Raw genomic sequence first — 9,873 nt, forward strand, 5'->3', positions numbered from 1 at the left:
AAAGTTCAACAAGAACAAAGAACGCCAAAAAGTAAGAGGCCTTGCAGAAGTTCTTGCGGAATTCAAACTGAACAGTTTATTAAGTGCAAGGAGAAGGGTTTGAGAATCTTGTAACCAGTTCAGTGCCCTCTATAGTTCAGTGCAGGCAGTTTCACTCAAGCAGTTTGTTCTTCCGAACTTGCACCTTCATGGATAGGCTGTTCCCATCCAACTCCATCAGCACCTTCTGAAGAAATTCAAATATGTATTTCAGGTGCTTTGGGTACCTCAGATTTAGACTGTAGATTAGTCCAAGCAGGAGGGCACACCCCTTTGCCACATCACTAAGAGCTTGCAGCACAGTGCATCCTTCTATGATGACACCAATGTCCTCAGGTGTATCTGCAGAGTCTGCTCCTTCATGTCTGACAACACAGACTCCCAAAGTCAGTTGCTCAGTTTGTCTTCTTGCACTAAGATCCACATCCTTAAAATGAAAACAAAGGGGGAAAAAAGCTAATTGCATACAGATACATATGAACAAATGAGCCCACCTTCAATTTCCTAAATAACTGATCTTTCTCCTTTTCTAACCTACCAAGAATTCCTTGAACAGGTCATCTGGCTTTTCATTTAAGTAGACACAGACAGCTTTTAGAACACATTCCCGTCGAACATCAATGCTGGTATTCTGGGCTCCGTTCTTCGTACCTCGCTAAGTAAGTTAGCCGGATTTGATTGTTGACGATTTCGCGTGATCTTGGATCGTTCAGTTCTCTGAAGCTCATCCGGGACTTGCTGTCATAGCAACAGATCCATAAGCGTAAACCTGCTCGGGAGCAGGCTTACTTTATGTAAACAGGATTAGATCGCGGCCACTCAGGTATGTCCGCTTCATTTATACGAAAGCAACAGCGATATTTCTCCACTGTTTGTCCATAAATAAATATTATCAATGTAACTAAAGATAATGCAGTATTTGATTCCTTTATTGATTTCATACAGATACATACAGGTCATTTCCTAAAGAAAGGGAAATGTACTATTAATCATTCTATTTCATGTATTTGATTATTTCAGATGTAATTCATATTTTAGAGTAGTAATAGTAAATTACTTCGTGTAATCAAGATGAGAGACCACGGCTATAAAAGCGAAGGTGGATTTGGGAAGTCTGTCGCAGTCATGTCCTGTCCGTTTGTACGCGAGCAAGGAAGGTGCAAGATTGATAAGGAGAGTTTACAGAATTCAGCGGATATTGCGGGATAGACAGGATCCTTTAGCTCAGCGCGACGGTGTGCTCATAGAGAGATATCGATTCTCCCGTCAAGGTATTATTTACTTAACCAACTTGTTGGATCCCTATGTTAAGAGTTCCACTCACCGTAGTCGGGCATTAACAACTGCACAAACTGTGTGCATTGCCTTGCGCTTTCTTTGCAGTGTGGCACGTTTCTACGCGCTGTTGGAGACGCAGAGAACATTGACAAAAGTGCTGTCTGCCGTTCCATTCGCAAAGTATACCTGGCACTCAAGCATTTCCTGGGTGTGTTTGTGGTTTTTCCAAGACCACAGGTTGTCAAACAGGGCTTTTTTTCTATTGCAGGTACATTAAATTCGATAATGAATGTGATGCAATCATGACCTATGTCTGTAACTATAGCTCGATTGTCCGCAGGCTTCCCTAATGTGATTGGTACCATAGACTGCACACACATTGTGATCAAGGCCCCCCCCAGGCCCCAATGAAGGGGATTTTGTCAACCGAAAGGGGGTTCACAGTATAAATGTGGAGGTGAGTAATACTAATATTTTAGATGGTAATATATAATGAAAAGGAGTGTGTTCACATATAATGAAATCTCTTAGATGGTGTGTGACTCTATGTGTCATATCACAAATGTGGAAGCTAAATGGCCCGGATCAGTGCGAGAGTCAGGGTTATGCACATTATTTGAGCGTGGTAAGAAAAAGAGACTTATTTTGATATTTCATACTTATTTTGGGCCTAACATAACAGCATTTCTCCATTACACAGGGGCCTACGATGGGATTCTCCTTGGAGACAGGGGTTATGCATGCAGGCAGTACTTCCCTGACCCCAACCCTGGGCCATGAACCCGCTACAATGCAGCTCTAGCCAGGACAAGGGCACGCATTGAAATGACCTTTGGGCAAATAAAGGGAAGATTTCAGTGTCTGAAAAGTCTGAGGGTTGCACCTGACAGGGCATGTGACATTATTGTTGCATGTGCCGTACTGCACAACATTGCCACCATCAGAAAGGAGAGGACTCCTGTGGTGGAGGTGCAGCCTGATGATGACCTCCAGCCAGTGCACTTGGACCAACCTAGTGGCAGAGCTGCACGGGACAGAATTGTGCAACACTATTTCGAATATTAAAAACATGACAAAACATATTTTTCATTGAAATTTATTTGAGCATCTTTTTCTGTCTCATCAAAAAAAAGCCGGTCATCATTTGCCAGGAAAAAAATCATATATACTGTATCACTCAAGGTCATCAATAGTGCTCTTTTTACTTACTCTGAAGTTCCTTTTGAAGCAACTCGATTTCTAGTTGAACTTTTTGCCTCATTAGAGCTTGAAGTTCGATTTCACCTAGAAGCTTTTGTTTCTTTAGCTCAGTATACTCCATTTTTTGCTGGAGACTTCTCTTATAGAGCAAACGAATGTCACCCTGTTTCAATTGTAGAGACAACATTTAACGGTCAATACATGTCATATAGGAAGTAAACCTAATTACAAGACTGCCCACCTCTGTATCAGGCCTCTCTGCCGGCCTCTTTGCCTGCAAATCATGCTGCAGTCAGAAACACATAGAAGTACACAAGTAGATACAAATTCAGGCCACATTATGCATGCACTTACAGGAACTTCCTCCAAACCAGAGTCATCTGACAGGGTTGCTTCACTTTCCTGTGCAATGGAAACAAAATGGTGTTACAAAGGGATGTGGTACAGCCTATTGGTCTAAATAATTAAAAGAAAGATTATATATATATATGTATCTCCCAACTTACTGTGCATGCTTCAGTCACCCCTTGCATGGGAACAGGTAAAAGTGATGGAATGTTATGTAAAACTACACACAAAAAACCCACAATGTCAATAAATGTCACAGTACAAAAAGCATTTTAATTAAGGCAACAACCAAATATTTTACATTGTACAAATAGAATTATGAGCTCATTTACCAGTTATGAAGGTGCTGCTACTGCACCCCGGCTGCTGGTCTAAGGAAGAGCTGCCCCCAGGGATGCCCTCAACAATGGGTCTGGTGGCATTCAACCCTAGGGCCAGCTCCTCTGCCGGGGTGTGACGAGGGGGTGCAGGACCACCACCTGTCTTTATTTGCTCTGCCCTTTTCTTGGTTGCTGTTATAAACAAACAAACAGATTATTCCAGGGTCTCTTGTCATAGACTAAAAGCAATATAAGTGATAAATATTACCATTCTGTAGAATATTCTTATATTTCACTTTTACTTGTTCCCATGTTAGTGGGTCCTGTTGTGGCTCTAATATGAAAGAGGATATAATGTAATGTAATATAATATAATATGATATAATAAATTACTTACGAGTTTAATTTGTCAGCAACTTTCTGCCAGCCCTCTCTCCTTGCTTTTGCAGCCTTTGCAGTGTTCCCCTGCGTTTTAATTAAACTCTGAAACTCCTGAAATCCCTCAATCAAGAGTTCTTGGTCTGCTGCCGTAAAATACTGAGCGCGCTCCTTCGACATCTTCGCCGACCAATCAAAGGGTTGCCGATCAATGTTTCTACTATCGATGCGTAGCCCCTTTTAAGCCACCCAGTGATCTCAGATTACTTCATCCAGCTATACTAATCGTCAACAACAGGTGTGTTCGGAGAACCGGAATAGCGAGCTCAAAGTTGGCGCGATGATTTGATCTTGGATGTGTCATTTGATCTTGGATGTAGTAAGCGAGGTACGAAGAACGGACCCCTGGTGGAGATAAGAACTCAATATGAGACAAGATTTTGGTTCTTTTCCACCTCTTTCCAAAACAAAGTCAAAAATATTAACAGATGAGTGATTAGTGATGAGTAATTAAGCAATGTTTGACAACTCCCATTAGTGACATTCAGTGAGGTTAATGATTGGTAAGGCACTGACTCTTCTGAGTCAGGTCAACAAATATATGAACACAAAACTAGAAGCTTTTCAATTTTGACAATACATGAAAGCTTTCACTTTTGCTTTAATCAATTCTAGACTGTTCAACAATATAATTATTAATTGTACCCCTAAAAATATTAAAATGAAAAAGCAGATTAGAACTGGGCAATATGGACTCAAAATCCTATCACAATATTTTCTGGTATTTATTACGATAACAAGAGTTACAATAAAAGATAACAGTTCATAACCACAACCACAACTGAGCCACTTTTGTTGCATCTATTGACAGACAGAACTAGCTGACCAACGTAAAATGAAGGGAGGAACACACAAATTGTCACTTTGATAATCAATGGAAACTGATACAAGGAGTTAAATGCATTACATATAACTGTATTACACATAATGCCGCATTTTAATGACAAAAGATAAATGCATGTCTTACACTTAAATCACTGAGATTAACACTAAACCAGATATCAACACGGGGTAGAATTCCTTCAAACAATGGAGCAACTTATTTGATACATGTTTCTAAAACACACTATACATATATTTCATTCTTCAAACGGACAGGATCGCTGGTGCTCCCGGTGGTCATTACTGACGCCAGGGAGCATGCGTGGTAGAAGTTGGGAGTAATTTTAAAGCCGCGGTTCTTAGTAGGCAAGTTGCAGCTTAACATGAATCGTAAAACATTTTGGGAAATTACACCGAAGTGGGCCCAATAATATTTGTTAAATGCCTGACTACTAACACCTGTGAGAGGCATACAAGCTAGAGTGTTAAAAAAATTACCAGACATCATTTGTTTTAAAATAAAAAATATAGAGGTATTCCCGAAAATGTCGGATGTTTATCATTTAGTATACATTAACCAAATTTGTCATCCTTCATTTGTTGTACTTACCAAATAATCCTCAAATAGCGATGGATTCTATCCAGGCTCCTGAGCACGATGCAAGTCTCAGTTGAAAATGGCAGTTGTTCAAACTTCCACACTGCAAATGTGCAAACTGAGAAGTACGGAGAGCCTATTAGGACAATCCTCTTCAAATTAAAGTGCTGTTCATTTTAAATGAACTTTTTATGTTGGATTTAATGTACTGCATTTTGTTGTATTGAAATATTGTGTTATTAATTAAAATCAAAACAATATCCTTGTGTTTAGAGTTAAAAATCAGTTGGTGACATTAATTTTAACATAAAACATTTACATAATGCTACCAACATCAGTGTATCATTTCTTAGAGTGACTCTCAGCCTATCAGGGCTGATGAAACAGAATATCAAATCAAAGCTTTAAAATTTGTGATTGTTTGAAATACATTGTATATCCAAATGTGCTATATTATCATTATTCCTATATGATTCTTTGCAACCAGTTTATTTCTCAGAGCGTCAATTGGTCAGAAATATCTTTGTACAGCAAAGTCTGAAACACATTAATTAATTGTGTGTGTGTGTGTGTGTGTGTGTGTGTGTGTGTGTGTGTGTGTGTGTGTGTGTGTGTGTGTGTGTGTGTGAACATCTTTAATGTTCACGCTGAAACAAAAGAAGAGAACAGAGACTGTTGTTGAGTAGAAAAATAAAGATGGTGTTCGAGTCTGAGTGTGTGTGTCCTAAATAAGGCAGATGAGTGTAAGGTGTGGGTGTGTATGAACACCTAATTGGCCCAGATATCACAGAATGAAATATTCATAGGGAAGCCTGGTGTCTTCTGAAAAGGGAATCTGGTGTGTAATGATGAAGTTGGACTGTTTTATCTGCCATGCACCCCACTGACACACTTAAAGCTCACCATGCGACACCACCCACAGACTCACTCTCTCTCAGACAGACAGACACAGACATGCACATGCACGTAGTACACAAACATACTCAGAAATCCTTATGAAGTTATGCATACACATAAACCTGTGATAACAGTCTGACTTGAATGTATGCAAGTGAGGAGTTTACATGACATATAAACATCTCCCCACTCAGCCTTTAGTGAGTGGTGAATGGCAAAGATTTGAAGGTGCTGAAAGTAGACTTTAACATCAGAGTTTAGTAGGTGACTGTTAAATGTAAAGCTGTTTTAGTAAAGGACCACATATAGTTTGTTGACCTGCACTTAACTCAAGGTCAAGAGCCTTGCAGTTCCAGTATGTCCCAGATAATGATTAAGATATCACTGCAAACTGAAAAAAGACCACATTATATTATGTTTACATTAAAATGCTTGGTATGAAAAAATAAACTTCAAGAAGCATTTGTACACAACTTATGTGTCATTCCGCAAAAACGTTTGACACAAGCACCTCTCAATAGAGGAGGCATGAAACTATGTCCAACAGTATGCAGAAGGTGCAATCTGAAAGAGATTGTAGACTTCATGGTAGGGGAGAATGTATCTCGCAGTATCAGGTGGCAGCCTGTAGGATGGCTTTGGAAATAAAGAAGTGGAAGAGAGTGAAGGCAAAAGCAGGGTGGAAAATGGTGGAAGTTGAAGAAGGAAGACTTGCACAGACTTCTAGGTGGTAGGGAAGAGTTACCAGGTGAGGACTGAAGAAAACTGCTAAGAATGTGTTTAGTGCATCCTCTGGAAGGGTTGAAGAAGACGAGAAAACTGCGTGGTGGAAGGAGGAAGTGGTGGAAACCATTCAAATTAATTGGTCAGCAAAGAAAAAGTGGGATAGCATCCTGTGAATGACCCGATGACATATTTATGCTTTGCAGCATACTTTATTTCAAACACGGTTGCTGTACATCCACACACAGAGCTGCAGCTCTCCCGCTGCCCCGGTGCAATACTTCAGTCGGCGGGGCATGATTGCGGATGCCATGCACAAAGCTAGTAACAAACCCAGAGTGATGTTAGAGCTGAATGTATATTGACCCCATCCCAGCAGCCAACAGGTAACAAAAGCTACTGATGAGTCCTCAGTGATATACAGAAATCTCTAAAATTCCCCAGAACCTGCTTTACATAAGTGATGGAACATAAATGTCAGTTTGATTTTATAGCTATGTGAAATGTCAAAAAAATAAATAAATAATGGGAACAGGAGCAAGTGGCATGATCATCACCATTCAAGCTATTCATCATTCCAACAGGACTAATCTCACATTGTTAAAGCCTTCCAGTCCACCATCGGACCAGCTTAAAGCTCAGAGAAAAATCCATCTCTTAACCATTCTGACCAGTCACATACTCACGTATGAATATGTCACAAATCAAATCCTAGCACGGGGGGACCTTTATAATCGACTTTTTAATCCTTAATCCTTAATGTGTTCAATCCCATAACCTGACTGACCTACCATGTTAGAGGAGGTTGATGAGATCAGTGTTGAATTCAGACATTCTTTAAGAAATTCAGTTTGTTCTTCCTTTGTTTGCTACACACATCAGTACTCTGGTTCTTTTGTTGCGCTACTAAGAACCTGGCTGCACATACCTGTGATGTGATGTACTTGGAGGATGTGAGTTTGATGCATCTTACAAAAAAGATATGTAGCATCCATTTAAATACAGTTAAATGAACTCTCAACATTCAGTATTAGGGACACTGTGAAGTTCACATCTACCACCTAATATGGAATTTTTATTTACATGTGGAAATGCTATCAGAAGAACTACTTAAAGAGTAACAATGTCCATGGTGTGACTTGCTTGTTTGGGGTATGGTTAAACCTTAGCTTATATCTAGGGTTGATGCTAAAGGGTCGAGAGGTAATAATCCAGGCTTATGTCTTCAGCTGTACCCAGCATACTGACCATAGTGTAATTATCTAGTAAAACTACCCAAAGTGCTCATATTGAACTGTAATACAGTTTTTACAAAGCAGCATCCATTACAAGATTGTATATTTGTATGTGGAATTTTTTATTTTGCCAAGACAAAAAAAACACATTGTGCTGAACGTACAGGCAGAACATATGTAAACCTATTCCAAAATAATTATTTGAGGCAGCTTTCACAACACACATTCTCAAATGTGTATATCCACACGGGCCAGATTAATGTTCTTTGAGACAGTGTGCCCCACTGCTATCCCTTGAACTTCCACACCCCCTCATGCATGATGGAAAGGAAATTGCTTTAACCGATGAAAGCAATACCCCCACTTCAGCACATTAACTTGTTTATATCTCTACTGGTGACAACAGAAAGAGGAAAAGTTTCAAGCTTGGCTGCTCATTGTGGGCCAGTGAGATCGAGGCAGAGACACGGCAAAACAAAAGGCAGCCAGAGAAATTTGCATGGTGCTCAATTATACATTAGCGAACATCACTTGCCAATCTGTTCATATCAATTTAATTGGATTTTAATACTGCCTGTGATCTTGTTTCCTAATTAACAGCAGCGGCTGGCAATAAAGCAGAAGCATGCACCCAGCGACACCTTTGATCCAGGCCATATGGACTTGCTTGGAGCTCATTGGTAGGGGGAGAGAAAAATATCAGTCACCTAAATATGGGCCTATGACAAGCCAGTGAAAAGGGGACTTCCGTGTGTGTGAGTGCGATGCTGTGTGTGTCCGTGTGTGTGTGAATGTGTTTTTCTCACATCCTGTCTGAATTTTCTACTCCCTGTTCATGTGTGCATGTGCATACGCGGGTGCATCTATTTGTTGGACATGCCCGTGTGTGTGCTTTTCAGGGGGTGGAGGAACCAGTGCAACCCCCAGATGGTGGATATCGCTTCTGCCTTGCGCCTTCATTGATTAATTTCTTCTCTGATTGGTTGTGATTACTGATAAATAAAACATGATCTCGAGATCAGATGCAAATCAGCTCAAGGGGTGTTGAGGGGGACTGTTGATTGCTTTTTCAAATCTGTTTATTTCGTGCCCCGCTGCCCTCCACTCTGGATTGGAGGGCAGAAAAAGGGCAGAACTCGTTTGTGCTACAACACATGCTAGCTCAGGATGCTCTCTGATCGTATTTGATCTGTGTATGTTATTCATGTATAAAGTAGTCTTAGTGTATGTATTCATATATAGGCCACAAGTCAGTGTACTCCTAGTGCAGGTTCCAAGCAAAGATAAATGGGGAGGGTCAATAAGATCAAACAACAGTCATCTCCACTGAGGACAGAGTGACATGACAGCAGGTGACCCACAACTTTGAGCTCTAAAGGGTGCAGCTGAAAAAAATAAGATATATTTGTTTTATTTATTGACATATTGTTCTGGCCCCTTTGGCTATCGCTACACAACACCAGGCCATGTATCTGTAGTACATGTGCATTGTTTGACTTGGAAGCCTGGTACTTTGATTAGTCCAATATTTTACTTAGACCGTTTTGTGTTAGTTCTGGTCATTTTTCTTAGTTTTTTTCTACTTTTTTCACCCGTGTCTGGGAACCCAGAGCAGGGATCCTTTGTTTACAGTAAGGATCAGCTGTTAGCGCTGCCTCCCGCAGCGGTACTGCCGGCGGACAGACCCGACATTCTCAGCGAGCTGAGGAGGAAAAGACGGGGGTGTCGTGCTGGGAAGGAGCGCCGTCGCCCGAGAAGGAGACGTTGTCGACCATCTCTTCCTTCTGTAATTATTGGAAATGTAAGATCTTTGCCCAATAAGATGGATGAGCTCACGTCGCTAACCTGGTCACAGAGGGAGTACCGGCAATGTAGCATCATGATGCTAACGGAGTCGTGGCTAACACCGCTAACTCCGGACACGGCGTGACACTACCGGGATTCCAGCTGCTGCGGCGGACAGGACGAGAGACAG

The 9,873-nt window shown here is 40.8% G+C and overlaps 1 pseudogene; it reads left to right on the forward strand.

The window, feature by feature from the left end:
- Nucleotides 1–1,201: 1,201 nt before the first annotated feature.
- Nucleotides 1,202–2,382, forward strand: LOC120434780 (annotated as a pseudogene).
- The last annotated feature ends 7,491 nt before the right edge of the window (nucleotides 2,383–9,873 follow it).

The sequence above is a fragment of the Oreochromis aureus genome, linkage group 19 (assembly GCF_013358895.1).
Source record: "Oreochromis aureus strain Israel breed Guangdong linkage group 19, ZZ_aureus, whole genome shotgun sequence".
Lineage (NCBI taxonomy): Eukaryota > Metazoa > Chordata > Actinopteri > Cichliformes > Cichlidae > Oreochromis > Oreochromis aureus.